The sequence below is a fragment of the Prionailurus bengalensis genome, chromosome B2 (genome assembly GCF_016509475.1).
Source record: "Prionailurus bengalensis isolate Pbe53 chromosome B2, Fcat_Pben_1.1_paternal_pri, whole genome shotgun sequence".
Taxonomy (NCBI): Eukaryota; Metazoa; Chordata; class Mammalia; order Carnivora; family Felidae; genus Prionailurus; species Prionailurus bengalensis.
Window position 1 is genome coordinate 67,019,399 of NC_057349.1, and position 25,314 is coordinate 67,044,712.

Sequence of the window (25,314 nt, forward strand, 5' to 3'; positions counted from 1 at the left end):
GTATTTTGAGTTATTTCTGTTGACTACGTGGAAAAGTTATAGCTCTGGGCAGCCCAGCATGCATTCCTTACTTTATATCTATGAAATCTACAAGCTAGGAAGGCCAACTAAATCCTAGCAGATAACAAAGACAATGGAAGAGAAATAGACCTTGAGAAATCCTATGAATATGGTATACATGCAATGAAGGCCTTTAAATTTATGACCCTTGTTAAAAACCTTCAACATTAAAAATTGATTTAAAAGTCGGGTGTTTGAAATATAAAAGAAAAAAAAAAGTAGAACTAAACAACTAAGTAAAAATAGGGCTATATGAGAGTGAGATCATGGAATAAAACTGCGATTCCAAATGGTCACTTTGACTCTGACCCAGGTTTGTTAAAAGAGGGGCGGATGGCTCCTGATGATTCACAGGACGCTGTTCTGCAAGCTGCTATCTGAGAGGGTGTCTCTAAGACACATTAAACAACAGACATTGGATGTACATTGAGTAGTTGCTACCCTCCAGTCTCTGGGGATTCCTATAGTTTGTGCAAATTAAGTTTATTCTGTTGGTCTCAATAAGTACTCCATTAAGTTCATTTGAATAAAAGAAGCATAGGTTGGAGACTTTGTGTGTTTAGTGCTTCAAATCTTAGAACCTCAAAGGATCATGCACTAAACAGCTTATCTGAGCTTCTTCTCGGGGTCCCTGGGTGGCTCAGTCAGCTAAGCATTGGACATTGGCTCATGTCACAATCTCAAGGTTTGTGAGTTCGAGCCCCTTATAGGCTTTGTGCTGACAGTTCATAGCCTGGAGCCTGTCTCCCTCTCTCTCTGTCCCTACCCTGCTTGTGCTGTGTCTCTCTCTCTTAAAAATAAACATTAAAATTTTTAAAAAATAAAATGGGCTTCTCTTTTTCATTATGCATAGGGGCACTTATACCCCAGTGTTTATAGCAGCACTCTCAACAATAGCCAAATTGTGGAAAAAGCCTAAATGTCCATCAACTGATGAGTGGATAAAGAAATTGTGGTTTATATACACAATGGAGAACTACGTGGCAATGAGAAAGAATGAAATATGGCCTTTTGTAGCAACGTGGATGGAACTGGAGAGTGTGATGCTAAGTGAAATAAGCCATACAGAGAAAGACAGATACCATATGTGTTCACTCTTATGTGGATCCTGAGAAACTTAACAGAAACTCATGGGGGAGAGGAAGGAAAAAAAAAATGAGGTTAGAGTGGGAGACAGCCAAAGCATAAGAGACTCTTAAAAACTGAGAACAAACTGAGGGTTGATGGGGGGTGGGAGGGAGGGGAGGGGAGGTGATGGTCATTGAAGGAGGGCATCTTTTGGGATGAGCACTGGGTGTTGTATGGAAACCAATTTGACAATAAATTTCATATATTAAAAAAAATTAAATAAATAAAATAAATAAATAAAAATCATTATGACCATGATTTTTTCTGGCCTTAGGATGTATATTTTGTCTGAATAATATTAGAGCTGGCCTCATTTGTTTAGGCCAATTTAGTATCCTAAATTGCTTAGTGAAGCTATTTTGACACAAAGAATTCAGAAGGCATCATATAGATGGGAAATATGCCAACTTTCCCTTCATCCTATTTTACTAATGAGTATATTTAGGCTCAAAAAGCTTATTTAATTTATAAATAGTTGGTCAATACAATGAAAATTTATTTAACATAAAAATGTATTAAAGCAGAACCTAGAGGTTCCATTTTGGACTCTGTTATGCTGTCAGTTGATGACTTTCCAGTAAGAAAACAGGGTCAAAGCTTTATATTTGTTTTATATAAAGATTAACATTTGGGATGATTTGAAAAGAGGTATCACTGGGGTTGTTAAAAATCCTCTTATTCTGTTAGCTGCTTCTGTCTAGAATACTCCACATGTGCCCATCCCTTGCTCACTTTTTTTCTGGCCTTTAGAAGTTTCCATGGGCTCCCAGTGCAAGATGCTGAAGGCAGCTAAGGTGAGAGCCGGAGGACCAGAGTGGAAGCTTCCAGGAAAGATGATTAGTTATAGAAAGTATAGTTGACCCAAATTCCTCACATTCCAAAAGTTACAACAAATATATTCCTTGGATACTGGCATCTCATCAATGTCACCAGCAAGCTAATAAACTTCAAAAATGGTCTTCAATTACGCTAGGCTTCGTCGGAAGAATCTGTAACTGAAAAGTTCCTTCCTTCTCAAATGTATTCTTGAATTAAAATTTTTCTTTTCTTAACCTCTTTCTTTCACACACAAACTGCAAGTAACCCAGACAGTTGAATAAGCTTGTGAATCGAAAGCAAAATATTGACCCCAAACACCATTGGTTTTCATAAATATTTTTCACATCTCAAATCAACTGAAAAATGCAAGAGAGAGAGAGAGACTCACAGAGGAAGGCCCATGACTGACCACAGAGCAAAGAGACCCTGAGTCTCTCAGTCCCTTCTTGGCCAACCAGACCTGCTCCCAGTGACACTTTCTTTCACCGTTCACTCTACTCTTGGTTCCTGATGGGAGGGTTTCATGCCACTTTCCTTTTAATCTGCTCACCATTTCTCACTTAGACTTGGCAGTCAGGATTTGGCTTGCTTGGATGCCAAGGACAGAGGCAAGCCCATCATTTGGAACCCAAGTAGAAATGTGAAAAGAGAGGCTTGAGTTAACCTCAGGTCACTCCAAATGTAACTCTTTCAGACATAAAAAGGCCCCTTGTTGGGGAGAAAGGGAAACAATTAGAGCATAATGATGTCCTCTAAATTGTAACATGTACTGGAAAGTGATTTTATAAATGACCTACCTTTCACCGCAAACAGAACTCCCTCTTTGACATCCCTCTTTGACCATCTCAAGGAGGTCAGAAAGAATTGTTGCTTTTTGATATAAACATAATAACATTTTATTTTCACTGTTTTCTTTTTCAAATGAGTGTATATAAAACCTTATAAGATATAAAGAAAAGGAGCATTTCTATATCTTTCCCATCGTTGTAATAGTATAAAACTTTGATTTTCATTCAAACAACTTTAATTATTTCTTTTTCTTAAGAAGTTATTCATCTGGAAACAGATTTCATTTAAAAACTTCTGTCTCAAGGGAGCTATGCTACCAGAGTAAACAAAGAGAAGTAAAAAGCTCTGCCTTGGAATTTCCTAGTTTATTTCTTCTCACATTATTTCTCTTTGTCCTGCTCAAACTTATGGGCTTCCTGAAATCCAAAACACAGGCTTGTTTTGAAAGGAAATTGATACAGAGGAAAGAAATCCTGAAGAATTGAAAATGACTTTATTCAGATATTTCTTTTTTGTGTCAAACTACCAACAATACATCCGAAGTAGACACAAGTATCAACCATTAATGGGTGAGCAAATAAAATTGTCATTGTTTATGTTGTTATAGAAGTACAAAGGTTTCTGTGTATTTTTTGCACAATAACACAGTTAACATCTATATAGTTCTCTGCAATTTACAAAGATTTTTCAGATCCCACATCTCATCTGAGCCTTGTAGCAAATGCTTCTTTTGGGCTAGTGTTTCTCTTAGGATATATATATTTTTTTCTGATTAATACTTTGTTTATTATTAAGCCTAAGAAGAACAGACTATTTAATAGTGACAGAAAAAGTTATTTTACCCAATATTGTGTGCTCGCTCAAAAAGCCAGAACTACTTTTTGTTTGTTTGTTTTTAAATTTATTTATTTATTTTTAGAGAAAGAGAGAGAGGGAGAAAGCGTACATGTGCACATGATTGGGGGAGGGGCAGAGAGTGCTGTCAGCGCAGAACCCTACTCAGGAACTCAGGAGCTGCAAGATCATGACCTGAGCCAAAACTAAGAGTCGTCTGCTTAACCAACTGAGCCACCCAGGTGCCGCTTGTTTGTTTATTTTTGAAGAAATGTGCAATTGTGTAAGAAAACTTTTGGGAACCATGACCATGGCTAAACCTTTTAGTAAGAATTCTTTTAACTTTCATTACTTAAAAATAATCAGATTTCTAGATTCTGACAATATGGAGTCAATTAAAGTATCTGAATGCATTTGTAGGGTATTTTACTCTTTTTGCATTATCTTGCTAAAAGCAAAGTTCTGTGAGTAATTAGCTCCTAAAGAGTTAAGCAGATGATATTTAGTAAGATGATAATTGTTCAAGCTTTATAGACAAATCATTTGTGGTAAACATGGTGCTTATCAAGCAATGGTTACTTTAATAATTTTTCTAGATTTGCTCCATTGAAATAAGTGCATAGCAGATGGTTAGGCCTTCTCTTTTCCATGCCTTTACTCTTCCCATTTTGTCCAAGTTCCTGAGGTATTCTTAACTAGGTAAGAAATTCATTCACATTCTCAACTCTGACTTCCATGGGCCTCCGGTGTCTCTTTCATCTGTATGTCATATTAATCTACTGTAGTTTCATTAATGTAGACATAAATAAAATCTGTATTAATAATTAAAATCTCTGAAGTTTTATGAACAATTATAATATTTTAAATAGCCTACAATGCATGTTATATCATTAATGTCAACCTTATGAGTATTTGTATCTTTATTTTTCCCATTTTATTATTTATTTATTTGAGAGAGAGAGGGAAAAAAAGCACAAGTGGGGAAGGGGCAGAGAGAGAGAGAGACAGAGAGAAAGAGAGAGAGAACTTCAAGCAGGCTCCACGCTCAGTACGGAGCCTGACATGGTGCTAGATCCCTTGACCCTGGGATCACGACCTGAACCGAAATCGAGAGTCAGATGTTCAACTGACTGAGCCCTCAGGTGCTCTATTTAATTTTTTTCGTCATAATAAGCATACTCTTTAATCCCTATTTCCTTGCCCCTTATTTCTCCCATCCCTCCACCTACCTCCTCTCTGGTAATCATTAGTTTTTTCTTTATAGTTGAGAGTCCGTTTCTTGGTTTGTCTCTTTTTTTTTCCTTTGTTCTTTTGTTTTGTTTCTTAAATTCTACATATAAGATCATATGATATTTATCTTTCTCTGACTGCTTAGCAGTATACTCTGTAGCTCTATCCATGTTGTTGAAAATGGAAAGATTTCATTCTTTTTTTGTAGCTAAATAATATTTCTTAAGACATATTTTTATTGAAAATTTTCTATTATTCCATTTTGATTTTACCCCTTTATACCTTACTATGATAACTTAATTTTCACTTTCTTTTAAAATTTTAATTAGCTTATCAACCAAATTACCACTTATTAAACACTTGTATGTATAAATTACATGATATAGTCTCAACATAATGTACATGTAAAATGTACATGAAGTAAAATGTACATCATATAGTCTCAATATAAAGGAATCTGTGTTCTATTTGTATAAGGAAGAAAAAGTAAGTGTTATAAAATCATGGCCCATTTAAGTAAAACCTATGATGCTCATATAGTGAATGTAAAACACTTTAAGTACCACATATAAATGAATTTATCAAATGATTGGTTAAGAAGAGATTCCAATCTGATTGCTCTCAGGCCAATAATGTACAATACACATATTTGATAATTTATATTTATAAGGGCCAACACTTACAAATTAGAAATTTTCACACTGACATCACAAAATTCTTTTAAAAATCAGAACTCATGGCAACATTGGGCCCACATTCCCATGTGGCACACACGAGTGGGTCAGAAAGGAATCACCTCTATTTAGATGAAACACATTTGTGCAACAGTGAGGCTCCATGTAAGGGGGCACCTTGTTACATCCAGCCTATCTCATTCATCATGATCTTGGCCTCTGTATGCAGCTAAGTTTGTAACCTCTGTGTTAAAACGATAACTTCTGTTGGACTACTGTGGAAGAGAGACATACCACAGACTTGGGTTCTGAGGTCCTGAAGATAAGGAGTCATCAGTTTCAGGGAATAGACAATAGGATGACATGAACAAAAGCCCAAAGACAAGAAAGCAGAAGGTGTGTGTCCTGAGAAATAGGTAATCCAGTTGGCTGGGTCACTGTATTAACTGTAGCACCCAAAGATTCTTGAGGAGGACAGTGACCCTGGCATTCTCTTTTATCTAACTAACCTGTCCCCTACATCATTACAAGGACTATTTCACACTCAGGACTTGCTTTTCCTGCTAGTCTAACATCCCAAGTAGTAATCTTCAGTGATTTCCACTCAATGTGATTAATCTGCAGCAGACATGATCTCCTTGGCATGGCTGATGGCTGGTGGTGAGAGCCACCACTAGAGTAATATGCACGGGCACCATAGGGGATAAATAGGGAAGAATACCTTTCCATCTGGCTGCTGTCATCTGATAAATAGCTGTCAAACACTGCTGTTCTGAAGTTCAAAAAGTCTGTTTCAGGATTGTACTAAAGTTGAGAGCATTATCACTTAAAAATCCGAGTTTTTATTTGTTTAAAGAATGTATTGGGATTATATAGCAGGAAAAATAGAATATATGACAGAAATTTTTAAGTCGGCTTTACTGTTTATACTTTTCAGAAAGTTTTTTGTTTGTTTGTTTTGTTTTGTTTTGCTGGCTTAGTCCATTTTTCCTGAAACTGAAGAATTGCTGTGAGTAAAGAAAAGCAAAATATAAAAGGACTATTCCTTTTACAAGGAGTGGTTTTGTAAAATGAAACATGTGAAAACACAACAAAAAAAGACCTATGAAGTTACCGATTGCTATTAATTTTTCCCCAAATACTTAATGATGTCAATCTGTAAAAATGAATTGCTTCACTTTCGAGGTAATTCAGTTGCAGTGTGTGTAAGTTCAGTGAATACGATGTCTGTATTATTAACATTAGTCTTTGTGGAAAAAAGTTTAGTGTGCACTTTGGAATGTCCTGCATCTTTCCCCTTTGAAATTTCATCTGGTCCCAATTACCATCTGCTCCTGATTTGATTCAGGGGCAGAGAACGGGCTGAGCTTCTGTGCTCCAGCTGAAGCAGACACATTTCATTAGGCCTCGTTCTGGTGGTGTTCTTTATATATCAGCTAAAGTTTGCAGAAAACTTTATATAGACTCAGCAACTGTATGAAGTTCTGTTAAAAATACGTAGAGCTGCATTTACATAACGTATTATTGCCTTCTTAGCTGTCAAAGTCACTCAAAGCTGTCAGGTGACATTTTCGCTAGTGAAATAAGTAAGTAGAAGTTTCTGCCGTAGCTCTTACTTTATATTATTTTTTTTTTCTTTCCACATCAGAATCCTTATCATAAGGCAACAGAATTGATTCATTTGGAATAGACTGGACCCTCCTAGGGTCCCTTTGAAATCTCTATTCAGTTCAGTTCATCTAATATGTAAGGATTGTTGCTATGTGCCAGGCATGGGGATGAACACTAGCTAGAGCAGGGAATGTGATTGACAGAACCCTTTCTTTCCCTAAGTTTCCAGGCTTTTGGAGAAGACACACATTGACTATGAAGAGCTACAAACCAAACCAGTCTTTATAGTTCAAAAGAGTTGTTTTTTCGCTGCTTGCCACTATCCTGTACCCACAGTGTCCTTGAGTGCTGGTCAAAACAAAACTGGGTGTGATCTGCCCTGGTTGTGTTCACCACAAGCATTGAGATGTGGCATGTGGATGCTCCCCAGGCAACAACTCTGGTTCCAAGTCTTCTTTTTCCATCCAGGCAAAAAAACCATCCATTCATCTAAGGCAACCACGGCCTGCAGGCCAAAACTGGCTTATGGCCTGTTTTTGCATGGTCCACCAACTGACGATGATTTTATGTTTTTAAATAGTTGAAAGCAAGTCAAGAGAAGAATAATTCATGGCACACAAAAATAAAATTTCAGTGCCCATAAATAAAGTTATATTAGAATAAAGTCATGCTTATTGATTTGCACATTGTCTATGCTACATAACAGAGTTGAGTGGTTACAACAGAAACTGTAATGGTCCATAAAACCAAAGATATTTACTGTCTGACCCTGTACAGGGAAGGTTGCTGACTCCTGATCGAAAGGGCCATATAATGTCTTTTCTGATTTTTCCCACCCATCTATTCACTATGTAATGCAGACCATGTGATGTCATCTCCTTTTCTATCCTTCTAGTTCTTGAATTTTCCCTCCAGCAACTGCACACAACCCAACCTTACAAAAACTCCATAACTCATTTTTCTAAATAAGGAGAAAAGATTGGCCCCTAGCAAGCCAGACCCCCACCCCCCACTGTGAATGATCTGAGTTTTTTTGAGCCTCATATCATGATACATTTCATACATCTACAGTTAGGGTGTTTCAATTTTAAGGACAAAAACTGCATTCTTCTAAGTAGCTTTTCCATGCTACTATTTTGGATAGGTTGACTCCATAATATATTTTCATAAGACATTTTGGCTTCTTAATTTTCTAAAATCATCAGGAGTTAAGTTACATAATTTTATTTATTTTTTATTATTTTTTATTAAATTTTTTTTATTCTTTATTTGTTTTTGATAGAGAGACAGTGAGACAGAGTGTGAGTGGGGGAGGAACAGAGGGAGAGGGAGACACAGAATCCGAAGCAGAATCCAAGCCCTGAGCTGTCAGCACAGAGCCCGACGTGGGGCTTAAACTCATGAACTGGAAGATCATGACCTGAGTCAAAGTCGGATGCTTAACCGATTAAGCCACTCAGGCGCCCCAAGTTACATAATTTTAAATACATTTGGCTACCAGCTTTATTTTACCATAGTTCTCTTCTAAAGTTTCTAAGAATTTGTCTAATCAGGAATTGTTGGATAGGTGATATGTTCTCCAAATGGCAAAGTCTGACCAGTATAGCTGGTTATGACTATGTACTGACTGAAAGTACTCAGCATATGACAGTGATAGTTGATCCAAGGGAGTGGATTATATTATTTAGGATAAATTCCTTTATTTTTCATATTTATCTCCATAAAATATGCAAGACTTATCATAACTGATATTTTCCATTTTAATATTTTCCTCACACAGATAATCATGGCAACATTTTTCTTATAATATCACATGCCTCTAAAATTTAGCTTACTTTAACGTATAAAATATAAAAATATAAAATAAAAAATGAGTGCAAAATACACTCATCTTGTTCTCGTAATCCTAAATAATATTGCAGCGAGTGAAATGCATTTAAAATATTTGTATTAGATTCTTATTTCTGACAAATAATGTTTGATCATGAAATAATACAGTTTGGGGCCAAGAAAAAATTATTACATTTAACCTAATTCTTTGAGAACTATCCAAATGCTTTCACTACCTTTCAAAGACACTTTTCCAATTGGTAATATTAAATGCAATTTGTGTCTTTATTTAAATAATATGTGTGAGCAACAGGCATCTAATATTTGGCTTACGAGGAAAGGGGAAAAAAAGCTATAAAAATTGCTCCTGAAAAGATGAAAGAAGTGAAGTTACAGGTCTTGGTAACTTTCAGAGTATAGATGGTCAGCAGAGGCTAGATAAAACAGAAGCAGAACCCGTCCCGCGAATATTGCTCATGCTTAAAAAAAACGGAAATGATAGGCTTAATTTCTGACAAGGATCTTAAAGAACTAATAATCCATGCTAAAAGGTAGAGCTTTTCTGGTCGGTGTTTCTGCCAGGGAGGTGTTGAGACTGAAATGGATGGTGAAAGTGGCAGTCTGGCCTCACTCTGTGGGATAGACAACCTCTTCTCCGCTGAGCAGAATTGATGTTGACACGTCACAGAGATGGAAACTGAAACCCAGGCATTTATTTGCTTTTCCCAGAGGCTGTGGTTAATCAGTATCTGAACCTGGATCTCAGGGATCTTCTTCTGCTCAGCCTGGGACCAGACCAAGAGGATACACGGCACAGTGCTTTTGACCATCTTGACCAGAACCACAAAGAATTGGAAATTTCTCAGGAATGGATGTTCTCTACTGATTTCCAAACCTTAGGTATGTCCTTTTAGGTAAGTGTTAGGAAAAATACGATGCCTCTAACAGAAGTTTCCAAGCCACAAAAACTATGTAGAACTGAGACAATGTTTGACCTTGTGCCCACCTAATTTGTGAAATAGTATTGTTGCCTACTTTTTTATTATGCAGCTTTAAAGAAGAACATGTCTCCTTTGCCCTCATACATCTAAGGAACTTTAGTATACGAGTTCTCTAGAATAGAATGAGAGGCAAAACATCAAAAGTTTAACTAGTTTCTTGAAATATTAGTAATCATACCAAGTAAGTGACAACGCTGGCCAGTTGCAGTATTCAACATCTATTTGCCTTTTCCTAATATACTTGAGCATTATTGTTCTGAAGCAAGACATTGAGTCTACAGTTAATTTTAGGTGACTATAAGTTGATTCCTCAGACATTTATTGCGTGCCTGCTCTACCTCAGATCCATGCTAAGCATCAGTGTGAATGAATTATGAATTACTCACAACCTCTGTTTCCAAAAGCTTGTAATCTAGTGGAGGAAACAAATTTCTAAGTAAATTAACTCAGTATTATATAATACAGGCTAACTGAGAAGCACCTGGAGTTATGGGAGAGATACTTAGTTGACTTAGTCCCGATAAGAATGCTCCAGGAAGGAAGAGCTACCATAGTTATAAGTTACACTAAGAATAAACTTTATTCAGGACATATTAGCCTGAGCAAACCCTTAAAGATTGAGATTGCATAATGTATACATTCTATAGTATACAGCAAAATATGGGGAGAGAAGGATGAGGCTGAGGAGGGAGGTCAGGATTAGGTCACAAAGGGATTATTCTCTACCTCACTAAGAAACTCCTCACTAAAAAAGAGAGGAAGAGGAGAAAGTTTGAGGATGTGTGGATGAAAAGAAAAAAAGAAATCGTCATAGTTCCACAGGCATAGCAACCAATATTCATATTGTGAAATATTTCCTTTCTGTCTTTATTTTTCATACATTTTGTACATAAGTTAATACTACATTTAAAATGATTTATATTTCTTTTTGTTTGACAAAAGCATCATTTCTTGCAAAAAGCATTACTTCATAATATTAAAAATTATTTTTAAACAAACTTTCAATAACTGCATAAGCACAGTTACTGAATAATAACTGCATAGGATGGATTTAACATAGTTTTCTTAGTATTGCATGCCTATGTAATAAAACACTCTTCTGGAAATTGATGAGAACTTCTTGCAAAGGCAGTGTCTATAAACTACATATGACACCTGAATAAATGCTACCTAAAGATTTGGTTAGATTGATGTACTTATAAAATGTTCTACAAGGAATGAGATCAGTATTTCTTAGAAATGAGTAGTCAGGGGCACCGGGGTGGCTTGGTGGGTTAAGCATCCCACTCTTGATTTTGGTGCATGTCATGATCTCACAATCTGTGAGATCGAGCCCCCAGTCCAGCTCGGTGTGGAGCTCGGAGCCTGCTTGGGATTCTCTCTCTGCTCCTCCCTCTCTCTCTCTCTCTCTCTCTCTCTCTCTCTCTCTCTTTTTATCCCTCTCTCTTAAAATGTATAAATTAAAAAAACAACAACAACAAAAAAGAGAAACAAGTAGTTCACAGGAGTCAGTCAACTACATCTTTTTTTTTTTAATAATTTTGTTTGTTTTTTTAGAGAGAGAGAAAGAGTGCAAGTGGGGGAGAGGGGCAGCGAGAAACAGAGAATCTTAAGCAGGCTCCCCACTTTGCACAGAGCCCCACCCTGAGATCATGACCTGAGCCAAAATCAAGAGTCAGACACTGAACCGACTGAACAACCCAGGAACCCCTCAATCAACTACATATTTGGATAAAAATATAAAAAGTCTTCCTCTTGTTTTATTTTTTTTTAATTTTTTTTAATGTTTATTTATTTTTGAGACAGAGAAACAGAGCATGAATGGGGGAGGGTCAGAGAGAGAAGGAGACACAGAATCTGAAGCAGGCTCCAGGCTCTGAGCAGTCAGCACAGAGCCTGACGCGGGGCTCGAACTCACACACCATAAGATCATGACCTGAGCCGAAGTTGGACACTTAACCAACTGAGCCACCCAGGTGCCCCCCTCTTGTTTTATTTAAAAGATCTAATTTTGGGGGCACCTGAGTGGCTCAGTCAGTTAAGCATACAACTCTTGATTACAGCTCTTGATAAGGGTCATGAGTTCAAGCTCCATGCTGGGTGTGGTACCTGCTTAAGATTCTCTCTCTCCCTCTGCCCCTCCTCTGCTCACACTCTGTCTTTCTCTCTCTCTCTCTCTCTCTCTCTCTCTCTCTCTTAAAAAAGAAAATAAAGGGGTGGGGGCTCCTGGGTGGCTCAGTCTGTTAAGTGTCCAACTTCAGGCAGGTCATGATCTCACAGTACATGGGTTCAAGCCCTGCATCAGGCTCTGTGCTGACAGCTCAGAGACTGGAGCCTGCTTCGGATTCTGTGTCTCCCTCTCTCTCTCTGCCCCTCCTCTGCTCACACTCTGTCTCTCTCTGTCTCAAAAATAAACATTAAAAAAAAATCTAACTTCGCCATTTGTACTAACATAGTAACAACATTATATTATTTTCTAGTTAGAATATAGACTTGGAATTAAAAGAGATATATATTCACGAACAAAAATGGTGAGATTTGGCATTAACCTTTTCCTGTTTTCTCTAATGATACGGTTCAGAGGAATAAAATCTGCAGATAAAAACAACAATAACAACAACGACAACAACAACTTAATTTCACTGGAGCTCAACTTGGGCAAATCCACACTGTCAATCACATGGATGAAATGTAGGCCAGGCTGCCTAGTGTTTTTCAAAATAGACAACAAATGAAATACAAGAAGCGAATATGACCAAGTATTTATAATTCTCACTTCTCGGTTGGCATAGTCAAGAATTATTAAATATGCAGACAATATTTCCATTATTTTGGGGTTTCTTCTCTTTTTTTCCATCTTCTCAACAGGGAATTTCGGTGTACATTTTTGCCCTTGGCTTCATCTCTTGGTAGCTCATGAAAAATGATACGTAGGTGGTTTACACTCAATGCCAGAATCAACGCTCTTTCTGTTCTGAAAAGCTGAGAATTTGAAAGCATTTTTCCTTCTCATAAGGATTTACTCAAGTATTTATATATCCTGTAATAGTTGGCGTCAGTAATCTTATTCCTTCACATTTTTGGATACTTTTATTTAGACTAACATGCTTCACAACCAAAGAAGCAAACTACCAATGAATACAACTTACTTTCAATTATTTTTCTTCACATCACTGTGGAAGTTGCATTTGAACGTATTTATTTCATGCATATGTCCTATTTTCTATTTTCTGCAAGTGGAAATTCCAGTAGTTCAAGAGGAATACGATGATATATTTAGAACTGCTTAATATTTCACCGACTGATGAAATATTGACCCAGTGCAAACAAAGAACATTCTTTTTATACAAAATATTGGTTCACCCTATTTTTGGACTTAGTAACGTAGACCTTTAAGATTTGGGGGAGGGGAGTTGAATCAGCTGTTACAAGCAGACACTTTGGGTATGTGTTATGCAAAAAGGACAGAAAAAAAATTCTAGCTGCTCAAAGGTATAGGAGTAGAGCTATGCCATAAACCTGGTGTTTCTACAGATGTCACTCAATTTTAAGCATTATATAATTAACAGGTTATTCTGAGAAATAAAAGAAGCTAAGATTTTCAATAATTCCTTTGTTGGTAAGCAATATTTTCTGAGCACAAAATTAGTACACATGCCATAACAAAAATTAAAGTGTATTTATGGGGGAACAGGAGAAAGTATTTGAAATGATACCCTCGTAGGTAACTTGAATATAAACACTCTGCAGGATCAGGGCATATCCTTGCAAAGTGGCAAACCACTTGCATTCTTAGCTAAAAAATGGCAAAAGCTGCTGGAAATGAGCAGTAGGCTTTAAAATCTGTGAATCAAGCGTCTGAAGAAGACCCAACACAGAATTCTACAACATAGCACTTAAATTTTGCACAAATTGTACCGTTTTTCATTAGATTATGTATTGCCAACATTGATAGTCCTCAAAATCTGGGAACATACATTAGCCATCTACACTGATCTACCCCATGCGTGTATGGCTCATAGAAGGAAATAGGAGCCATGGATATGTCTAAAGTCAGAAAATGGGGAAAGTTTTGCGAAGGTACCTTTTGGTTGAGCCCTTGGCATAAGGTAGTTCTCTGATGCTTTCTGGTTACCTGGTGATAGTAACATATCAAGTACAAACATTAAATGTTCATTATTGTTTAAGCCTCCTTTGTGTTAATATGATGATGTTGAAGGCCACAGTGCTTGCAACATTGTATGCATGTTTACAAGAGCCATCGTTAGACTATGGCCTGGGCTCAGTGCCAATGGATCCTCCCCATTCAGGCAAAAAAAAAAAAAAAAAAAAAAAAACCACATTGAACCCTGTGTAAGGAAAATTTCAATTTCTTGCTTGACTAAGTTAGATTCTGATTCATAATCTGAGTGTTCTGGTCTTTTAAGGAATAAAGCCTACATCCCTCTTTCAGTCAATATTATATGAACATCATCGTGAAGACGTATTTATTAAAGGGAAAAGTTATTTTTTTAAAAATTTTTTGATGTTTATTTGAGAAAGAGAGAGAGAGAGAGACAGAGCGTGAGCAGGGGAGGGGCAGAGAGAGAGGGAGACACAGAATCTGAAACAGGCTCCAGGCTCTGAGCTATCGGCACAGAGCCCGATGTGGGACTTGAGCTCATGAGCCCTGAGATCATGACCTGAGCTGAAGTCGGACGCTCAACCGACTGAACCACCCAGGTGCCCCAAAAGTTAATTATTTTTGAAAAGTCCTGGCAGATCTACCCTAATAAAATGCGTGTTAGAGCACAAATGTCAGCACTATCTGGTGTTCCCTTGATGAATAATGGAATGTGTGATGAGACCCCAGGAGGGCATAGTTGACTTTACACTGCCAAGAAAAGTGGAGTTTGACTCTCAGACCCAAGTCCAATGCAAACAGGTGACTCTTCTTTTTAGGCTATTAGGGCATGATGGGAAATTGCCTCCCATACCATCAAAGCACAATCAGCAGCGGTGTCTCAGTCAGAGGGCAGCACTGCTCTGCTTTCTCAGGCTGCTGGTTATGGAGCTAACCTATGCTCAGAAATCTGTTTTCAATTATTTTATGTTTCAAGAAAAACAAAGTGCCCTTCATCCAAACCAAAGGGAAGTCGCAAGCCTGGGGCACAAAGCTGAAAATGGCCAATTGAATTAACATGCTTTTTGTACATGTGAGTAGAAAATATCCTGACAGGTAGCTACATAAATATGGGGGCCATTTAAGATAGTATTTTAACATGATTAGGAAAAGCAAAGTACCCATAATGTGGGCAGGGGCCTGTGTGCAAAAGCACCTTTGAATACCAACGACATGTACAGCTTTGAAGAAAGGAAATAAGAAGCTTGCATGGTGTTTGGACCATAAAAACACTCAATAAATAGTTGCAGAACAAATTAATGTATAAGAGAATATGAAATATGAACTGTGTATAATACTATGGAACTCATTTTAAAAAATGTTTTATTTTATTTATTTTTAAGAGAGAGTGGGGGAGAGACAGAGAGAGGAGACACAGAATCTGAAGCAGGCTCCAGACTCTGAGCTGTCAGCGCAAAGGCCGACATGTGGCTCGAACTTATAGACCGCGAGATCATGACCTGAGCCGAAGTCGAACGCTTAATCAACTGACTGAACCACCCAGGCACCCTGGAACTCATTTTTTTACATTTGTGTGTATATGTATTTCTTTTTTAAAACAAAATAGTTTGTATTGTAACAGTAATGACTGTGTGTAGCAAAAATTCACATAGAAAGATGCAAAGATTTCTCCCCCTACCTGCCTCCATTCCTATCTCTCATTCTCTAGGGTTGCTACAAAAGAAATTTTTTTAACAAACTACATCATATGTTGCGTACTATTTTGCATACTTTTTTTTCCACCTAATAGGTTTTTTTTTAATTTTTTAATGTTTTTTTTTAAACTTATTTTTGAGGCAGAGGGAGACAGAGCATGAAAGGAGGAGGGGCTGAGAGAGAGACAAAGACACAGAACCTGAAGCAGGCTCCAGGCTCTGAGCTGTCAGCACAGAGCCCAAAGTGGGGCTAGAACTCGTGAACCATGAAATCATGACCTGAGCAGAAATTGGATGCTTAATTGAGCCACCCAGGCGCCCCTCCACTTAATAGAAGATCTTTCTACATTTACCCACACTGCCACCCTTACTTGTATATCCCCATTTCATTCTTTTAAATTTGATGCTAAATATTAAGCATGACTAAATAGTAATTAATTTCCAGTTCCCAGCTGATAGGCATTAGGATTGCTTCCAGTTATTTTTTTTTAATTATTACAAATAATGATGCAATGAACATCCCCGTGCATATATTTTTGTGCAATTATTTCAGACTATACGTGGAACAAATTACTAGAATTGAAATAGATGAGTCAAAGGAATATACATTTTTAAAATTCCAGCGGGTACTACTACACTGTTATTCTACCATAGGTTTATGAAAATGATTGCTTCTCCACATCTTTTTCGAACTGGCCAGCAACAAACTTTGATCTTAACTAATTGGATAAATGAAAAATACTAATTCATTATTATCTTCGAATTTGAATTTCTATTATAATTATTCAGGTTGAGCATTTTATATTTATTGACAAACTGTTTTACTTTTTCAGTGAATTGCCCAGCAATGATATTTTTAGAAGATATCAGATCACAATCTGTGCTGTATGTGTGATAAGATGCTATTAAGTGAGGGAAAAATCACCTTCAGAATCAAGGTGGACCTACTCCCCTCTTTCCTTTGTACAAATATTGTGCATTATTAAAGCCAGTTGTAGGGAGGTATCTCCGAGAGCTACCAAGAAGTAGAAGTAGAAGGTTTCTCCACAGCCAACTACAATGGACTATGGAAAAAAGAACCTTATACTCACCGGATATATCTTTGGTCTTTATTATCCCCAAAAGATGAAATTCCTGAAATAACATTGTACATTCAATGTGGTGCATGTTTTTTATTTTGTTTGTTTATTAACTTTTAGTTATTGAGTGTTTATCATGCACAAAACCATCAGTATAGGTTCGAGAAAATAAGTAACAAATAAGACAATAAATCAGGCATAAGCCTTCCTCTTAAGGCAGTTATAGTGTTTTTGAGAACAAAGAGGGAAGGAAAATAAATACAGTAATAGGTTAGGGATGTTACTTGAGTACTAAGGACTTTGAACTTCACCTGGGACAACAGGAAATGAGTACTGTTAAGTGACAAGATTCAAACTACTTTTTAATCAAATTTAAGCAAACTATTCTGAAAGCAATGGGATGAAGAGAGGAGAGGAAACAGAGGCAGAGAAACTAATTAGGAGGCTATACCTTTTACAAGTGACAGATAAAGATCAAGACCCCCACAGTGGCCGTGGGAATGGCAAGGGGGGAACTACAAGTGGGGATGCTAAGGGGAGCAAAATTCTCAGAAGCAGAGTCAGGATGGGGTAGAATCATCAAAACCAAAGAAGGATGAGTCCCAAGAAGGAGGGGTCATCAAGAATGTAGAATGCTCATGTCTATGGCCATACCACTCATTCAGAGCCCCATCTCCTCTGATCTCAGGAGCTAAGCAGCGTCGGGCCTGGTTAGTACCTGGATGGAAGAATGTAAAATGTTTCAGACTAATGGAGTCCTCACCATAGCCCATCTTTATCCATCCCAGTGGAAATGAGAACATACCATTATTATCTTCATCTAATTAGTAAATACTTACTGCACTTCTGCTATATCAGACACAGTACTGTGTGCTAAATAAATGATAAAATGGTACGTAACTGATAAAATGGTGAGCAAACTCAGTAAGGTCCTTACTTTCGTGTCGCTTAAAACTTACCCAGAGAGAGCATTAAACCAAAAGCAATCACGATTCCTCCATTTTGCTCTGGGGGAGCCACTTCTCTGCTATTGTTACATCCTTTGCTTTGGGTAAAACTAACTCTTCCCCAGTTCGAAAATGGTGTATTTGATCTAAGACCAGACCCATGGGTGGGTATACCTTTTTCTCTGGTCACAGTGATGCATGGTGGTCAATCCTAGCTGCTGAGATTTCACTCCAGGTGTTTTATTTCAGCTCTCAGAGAAGCAGACTGCCCTACATGATGGAACCTGGAAGTGTGAGCTCCTGGAGCCGTGGCAGCCAGCTTGCAACCATGAGGTCAACCTTGTCTGTGATTTGAACAATAATTTTCTACAACAAGCAGAAGGCAGAGCCAAGAGTCACAGAGAAAAACCATGTCCTGATGATATCATTTGAGTCTGGTCAAGCTCTGACCGAAGCTAGATTTATTCCTGAACTTCTGGGTTAGGTGAGGCAATAAATTCTATTTTGGTACAAACCAGTTTGGTTTGGATTTTCATTCACTTGTAATCAAAAGAAGTGTAACCATTACAACTCAGCTCTTTAAAAATGTCCTGTTCTTTTTTCTCCAGACGGCAAAAAATTTTGAAATTACTTTTCTCTGAACATTTTATTGCAAAACTATGCTGTATTACAAAATTTTAAGCATTTGAAATTTAAGAAGAATGGTATTTCCTTGGAAATAATTAAATGACTATCTATGGAAAGTTATAGTATCCTCCAGTCTGTTTTAAATTACGGTATAAAGTTCACAGCTGTATGTTCTTCAGTTACCAGCACTCAGAGAAGTCTGCTATTTAGGCCATTACAAACCTACATTTCTTTCTTTTTTTTTTTCTTTTGAGATAGCCAGAATGTTACTGAGCAATTTCTTTACTGAAAAATAATTGAAGTTTGCTATTTATTTCTAGGTAAAAATATTTTTAAAAGTTAAACAGCTCTTGTTTTCAGAACTTCTTATTTTAGTGGAGGAGGTGAACATAGAAACCACTAAATGTGCTAAAATCAGTGCATATGTTGCCTTGATCTTTACCTTTACATTCTAAGCATTGTTCATTGGAATGCCCTCAGAAACAATGACCACACCGCTTGAATATTTGAAGGCATTTTTTTTCACACTATGTATGGTCATCATCCAAAATCAGCTTGGAAATGCTGTATTATACATAATCAGACTTTCAGATGTAAGTAAATACAGTGATGCCCTCCTAACCTAGAGTTTTCCTCCCATGCAGTTATAACTTACTTGCGTTCGTTTTTTGAGCAACCACAGGAGTTCAATTCTACTGTTCTATATTCTTTCCTTTTAGGGATAGTTAAAAAAGAAGTGACCAGCACTTAGCTGTAGAAAGGGAATGTAACTTTGTGGAGTTTTTTTCTTTTTGTGTTGTCCTCCTAGTGAAGATCTGAAAGAGGAAGAAAATTAAAATAATCACCCAAACTTCCCCTAACCCAATTTTTAACATACCATCTAAGTTTGAGGATAAAAATACTACCTTTTCTAACGACCTCACAAGCTCATCAGGAAGAACAAACAAATAATTTTAATGAAAGTGGCTTGTCCATTTTCAAGAGCTGTACAACGTTGGTCACACTTCCAATTTAGGATTCCTAGAAGCAATGTGTGGTCACGGCCAGTTGGGCAGGCTACGCATTGCAAAGGTGTCACAACATGTCATGTAGATTTCTATATCTGTGTCAATAGTTTTCCGGAAAACGACAATAAAGAGAGTCTTCTGATAAATTCTCAGTGTTATGACGATGTTCCAACAGGAAGGGTTGCCTTTTTAAAATGCTCACACAAAGAAACTTTATATTATAATTGGGGAAGCATTGCCCTGGCCTCTTATTCTCCCTTTCTTCAGTCCAATATTTACACTTTAGTCTGAAAATTGCTGCTAAAATGCAAATTACATAGCTTTATTCCTCTGCCAAAACACCTACAGTGACTCTTCAAAGGCCTTCACAACAATGTCCTAATTTCTAAAATTGGCAAGTTTGAGGCCCCTTCCCAGCTTGGTCCCATATCTCTGAGCCTCTTGCCGGGCCCTCCCATGCTCCAGTGTAAAGAGATACCTACAGTTCTCTGAACAGCATATGCTTTTTTGCCTCTGAGCATGAGGAAATACTCCTTCTGCCTGAAATGTCTTTCTACTCCTTCTTTCCTATAGGCAATTAGAGGTCACATTAAATGTCACTTCCTCCGGGAAGTCTTCTCTGAGCTGCCCCTATTCTATAGGGATCTATGTCTGTTCCCATGTTGTCTCTTGTAGCGACCTTGTTAGTCATTCACCTGCCTCAAGCAGAATATGAGCAACTGGAGAAGAGAGTGTGTACCATTGACCTTTGTGCCTGGCACAGATTAGCCCTCACATATATTTGCTGAATGACATGGGATCTGGCTTCTAGTGATGGTTGTGCTGCTTATTTGCTGTGTGACCTTGAGCAAGTCACTTAATCTTTCTCAATCTTACTCTCCTGCTAGAAAAATAGAAGTCTGACCATAGAATAACGTCTAGGGAAGAAGTGGAATTAATGTAACTCTGTGTGTCAACCACACTAAGACAAAAAAAAACTATAAAATACAAAAAATAAATAAGAGTATATTGCATTGATAACAAAGAGAAGTTTGAATTAGCCAATTCGTAAAAAAGCATATTTAGAATTGGAAATATGCCATATGCTTTGCTCACCTAAATTCAGAATCTTCTCTCTTTGCTGCTAAAATGGAACAGAAAAGGAGGGACATTTTGATGGTTGAGGCTCAAACACTTATGATATACGTGTGTGTGTGTGTGCGTGTGTGCATTCATTTCCTCGTTAACATTAAATTTCCCTGACTGGCTTTGAGTTTTCTAACAAAAGATCATGGTAATGGAAATGCTTGGCAAATGAAATTCAGCTATTTTACAGTGGTTTAACATTTTCCAAATGCCAAATGTAATGGGTGTTTGATGTCGAACATCATTCATTGGATCTTTATTTCATTTTCACTACAAATTTATGGATTAAGCTTCAGGGTAAATGGCTTCAACACACAATCGGTAACTATCCTAGGACTGCAGAAGAGAGCTCTACAATTGTCTCATTAATTTGAAAGTCAGTACGCAGGCCTCAAGTGGCAACCCCTCCTGGGCAACAGTGCCTTAATCATCCCGACTGTGGGCAGAGCCAAGGAGCATTAGAATCTGGGTAGAAGTAGCAAAAAAGGAAAGGGGCTAGTGGAGCTGGAAAATGTGGTAGGAAGGAAAGAAGTGAGTCACAGAGAGCAGCTGTTGAAAGATGTTAAAACCCACAGTGCCTCAAGGTTGAACAGAACAAACAGCGTGCACATAACCAGTGTTGATCCACATTTTGTAATACATTTCTTCTGATACCTATAGGACACGGATGCTTTTGCAATCCCTGCCAATTTTGATGTGTTACTCTGGAGGGGGATTCCCAGAGGAATCCATTGTCTTCTGTGTAGTCCCACTTTTCAAGGTTTTGCTAAGCTTTCTTTTCTGTAGATCATATTATAAAAACAACCTTTTCCCCAAATTAAAAATTAGAGTATCACATTGAATATGACTTTCAATGTATGCTCTTTCTACCACTTTGAGATGAGCAGTATGGTCCTTAAGGGGGATGTGGCTCTCAAATTTAGAATCATGGATTTGTTGGGTGTTGAAGAAGCAACAAGTGCCATGGAGAATGACAACCAGACTACATATGGTTTAGAATTATTTCCCTTGAATCAATGAGAAGTTCATCTCATATGAGATGAACAGAAATCCACTAGCAAGCACTGGGTGGTCATACATATTTGCAAAGTTGAATTCGGAACTAAAAGTATCAGTTGTTTTATATGTGACAGCAACAGTCATGCATCTGCTATAGTGCAGAGAAAAGAACATATTTTATTACCATCTCACACTTTATAGAGTCACACAAACAAGCAGCTGCCATATATTTAAGTTGAATAAATCAGTGGTTTGTAAAGACCTGTCAGTGAACCAGTGCCAGACTGGCTAGAGAAGACTCACCCAAGGAGCTTGTTGTAAATAAATCCACCTGCACCTCTCCCCAGTCCACCTGAATTTGAATCTTTGTTGGGGGGAGTCCAGGAATGTTTATTTTATAACAGGTTTGCTGGTAATTCATATGACCAGGTTTTGAAACTGCTGGAATAAATCATATTTCATATGTTAGTCGCTGTGCAACCATCTCGCTCCTCACTATGATATTGTGTGTAAGTAATACTCTTTTCTGGAAAAAGAACTGAAAAGTTTGATAATGGCAATTCTCTGAAGAAAGTAAGTGTTAATGGATGATGAAGCACAGTATCATCAATTGTCTATCCTTGGCAGATTAAACACTTTTTACTTTGGGAATCTTAATTCCCCTCTTGGCTGAGTCATGAAATTGGAATCTTTCCGAAGTGCAGGTACATTAGTAGACTTTTACTCATTTTCTGGAATGAAATGGAAAAGTCTGTATCCATTCACACCAGAAAAAAAAAAAGATGTTCTCTTTAAATCAACATGTCTTAACCTTTCAAAACAGGCCACACTTTATTACTCCACGACAAGAAGCAATCTAAAGAAGTTGTGTGACTTAGGATAGCTCCGTATGTTGTCAGTGGTTCACCCAAGTACCCGTGGTTTTGGAAATACAGTGCAAATCAATTGTAGCAAATACAAGAAGTGGGGATTTGAAGGCGACACTGACTTTCTTGGAATCAGGATAGTGAGATTTGGAGAGAAGTTGAAATGTCAGACTGTTATTCTGTGTCAGAAAAACCCTCTTATACTGGACGTTTTATAAATGTATGTGGAAATTATTGGAAACAATCTTTAGCAAGGGTTACCTTTTATTTACCTCATGAGACTGTGAGTTTTACCAGAAAGATCATTCATTCACCCAGCCAACAAACCTATACTGAGTGTCGACTGTGGACCAAGTGTCCTCATTAGCCTGAGTACACAACTAGAAAAGTTCACATTTAATGAAGTCTGACCTTCCCATTAAAAAGAATTATGTATAAAACCTGAGTAGAACTAAAGCACATATTTATTTATTAATTCACTTAAATAATTTTTCTAGATAACCTTGCAAAGCACTCGGCCATGCTCTGAAGGATTTTTTAAATTACATACAGAACTTCAAACAGTTTCCAATCCATAATATCTCATCAAAAATTGCTGCATGATGTGTTCCTCAAGTAATAGAAAATAAATATTTTACTCTTCACTTTCTTACTTTTTTGGGAAAATATTAAAAAATGGTTACGAGGTGAGCCAAATAAATACAGGTACAAATACTTTCCCAGTAGAGTTCAATGTGGATTGACAAAGTGTGTTATTTCTGTTTTATTTCCTTAAAGTTTATGTATTTATTTTGAGAGAGAGAGAGTGAGCAGGGGAGGGGCAGAGAGAAGGAGAGAATCCCAAGCAGGCTCCACACTGTCAGTGTAGAGCCCTAGGCAGTCTTGGATCTCATATTGTGAGATCATGACCTGAGCTGAAGTCAAGAGCCTATGCTGAACCAACTGAGCCACGCAGGTGCCCCATTGTGTTACTTCTTCTAAATCAGCAGATAAGTAGTTGAAAACCTAAGGTTTATTTGCCTATGAGATGGAACTCCATGGCCATTCATTATAATCCCTCTCTTGCATACCTTCCACTTGCCTCCATGCACTTCACCGCACTCACCTGGCACAAAACCAATCTACTGAAATCCAACCCTCCCCAGGTCGAAGCCTGCACCAGTGTAGCTGAATATGGCTGGACAAAAGCAGACACACTGTTCTCCCTTCAGATTCACCTTCGTGTTTCCTAACAATAGCACTATTTCTTCCCTAAATCTCCTTCTCTGACTTTTTCATATCTTCTCCTCTCCCCTTAAACTCCTAGCACCTTCTACATCCCCACTTTCAAGTGAAAAAAAAATTAATTTCACTGATATTTCAATAAATTATTTCTGCCTAACAAAGCTTCCCAAACTTAATGGAGTAATATAAAAAAAAAAAAAAAAGATTAGGAATTTAGGGAGGGTTTGGCTGAGAACTTCTTGTTTAGGGTTATTTAGGTGCATACAATGTGAAGCATTTAGGGTTATTTAAGTGGGAGACATGCTGGCCTAGATCTCCAAAATGGCCTCTCATCCCCCATGGCTTTGCATGAATCTCCTCTAAGTATTCAATAGCCTGGATTTCCTTAGAGCATGGCAGCTAGGATCTAAGAAGGAGGAAGTAAGATATGCTAACTTCTTAAAGCCCAGGCTTGGAAATCCCAAAACATCACTCCCACCTTATTCCATTGGTCAAAGCAAGACACAAGACCTGCTGGATTCAAGAGAAGGAAAATAGATTCAACCACTTGAAGTGAGAAACTGCATGTGAATAAAGGGTTGGGAGGAATTACTGATAGACATAACTGAAAATTACCACAACCAATTAAACATTATTTGCCAGGCCCTACCACTACATCAACCATGTTACCTATACCTGTGCCCTCATGTTACTGTTGATGAACTGCCCCACACCTAACAAAGGTCAACCGCTTTTACAGTAGAATCCATTTGCACACGCTCAAGGTCATTGTTTCCATAATTTTCCTCTTTCCCCCGCATCACCAGTTCTTTTCTTCATTATGTAATTCCCATTTGTGAACTTCTCTCTTCTTAAAAAACAACCAAAGACACCAACATTCCTCTCCTGAATCCATTACTCCCTCCAGACATTTTCTCTTCTGTTCCTCTTTAGGGCAACTCTTTTCAAAAGATTATCTGTATTCACTGCCTTTGGTTCCTCTTAATCCATCCTCTCTTGATCCCAATCTAATCAAGTTTTGTTCCAATGATTCCACCAAAACAGATCTTCACTCTACAACCACATCTTCCACCTTCAAGATACAAGGTACAATGCTCCGTTCTTACTTATCTCACTAGACCCCCGGGGGCATTCAGCTCTGTTGATGCCTTCTTCTTGAAACACTTTTTCTCCCCTCCTGGCTTCAAAGACCATACACTCTCCTTATTTTCCTCCCACCTCACTGTGGCTCTTTTTGTCTCTTTTGTTGATTTCTCATTTCTTCAATGTTTGCTCCAAGGCCCAGTCCTTGGTTCTCTTCTCATCTTTATTTACTCATATCTCATGACTTTTTTTTTTAATTTTTTTTTTCAACGTTTATTTATTTTTGGGACAGAGAGAGACAGAGCACGAATGGGGGAAGGGCAGAGAGAGAGGGATACGCAGAATCGGAAACAGGCTCCAGGCTCTGAGCCATCAGCCCAGAGCCCGACGCGGGGCTCGAACCCACGGACCGTGTGATCGTGACCCAGCTGAAGTCGGACGCTTAACCGACTGCGCCACCCAGGCGCCCCTCATGACTTTAAATATTATCTGGGTTCTGAAAACTCTAATACTTATATTCTCCAGCCCCAAACTCTTTCTCAAATTGCAAACTATATCTAATGG

At 37.8% G+C, this 25,314-nt stretch overlaps 1 long non-coding RNA gene across 1 annotated transcript; it reads left to right on the plus strand.

The window, feature by feature from the left end:
- Positions 1 to 9,659: 9,659 nt before the first annotated feature.
- LOC122489699 lies at positions 9,660 to 18,566 on the plus strand. Its single transcript, XR_006298973.1, has 2 exons — positions 9,660 to 9,889; positions 18,069 to 18,566. It is a non-coding gene; the product is annotated as an uncharacterized LOC122489699 (long non-coding RNA).
- The last annotated feature ends 6,748 nt before the right edge of the window (positions 18,567 to 25,314 follow it).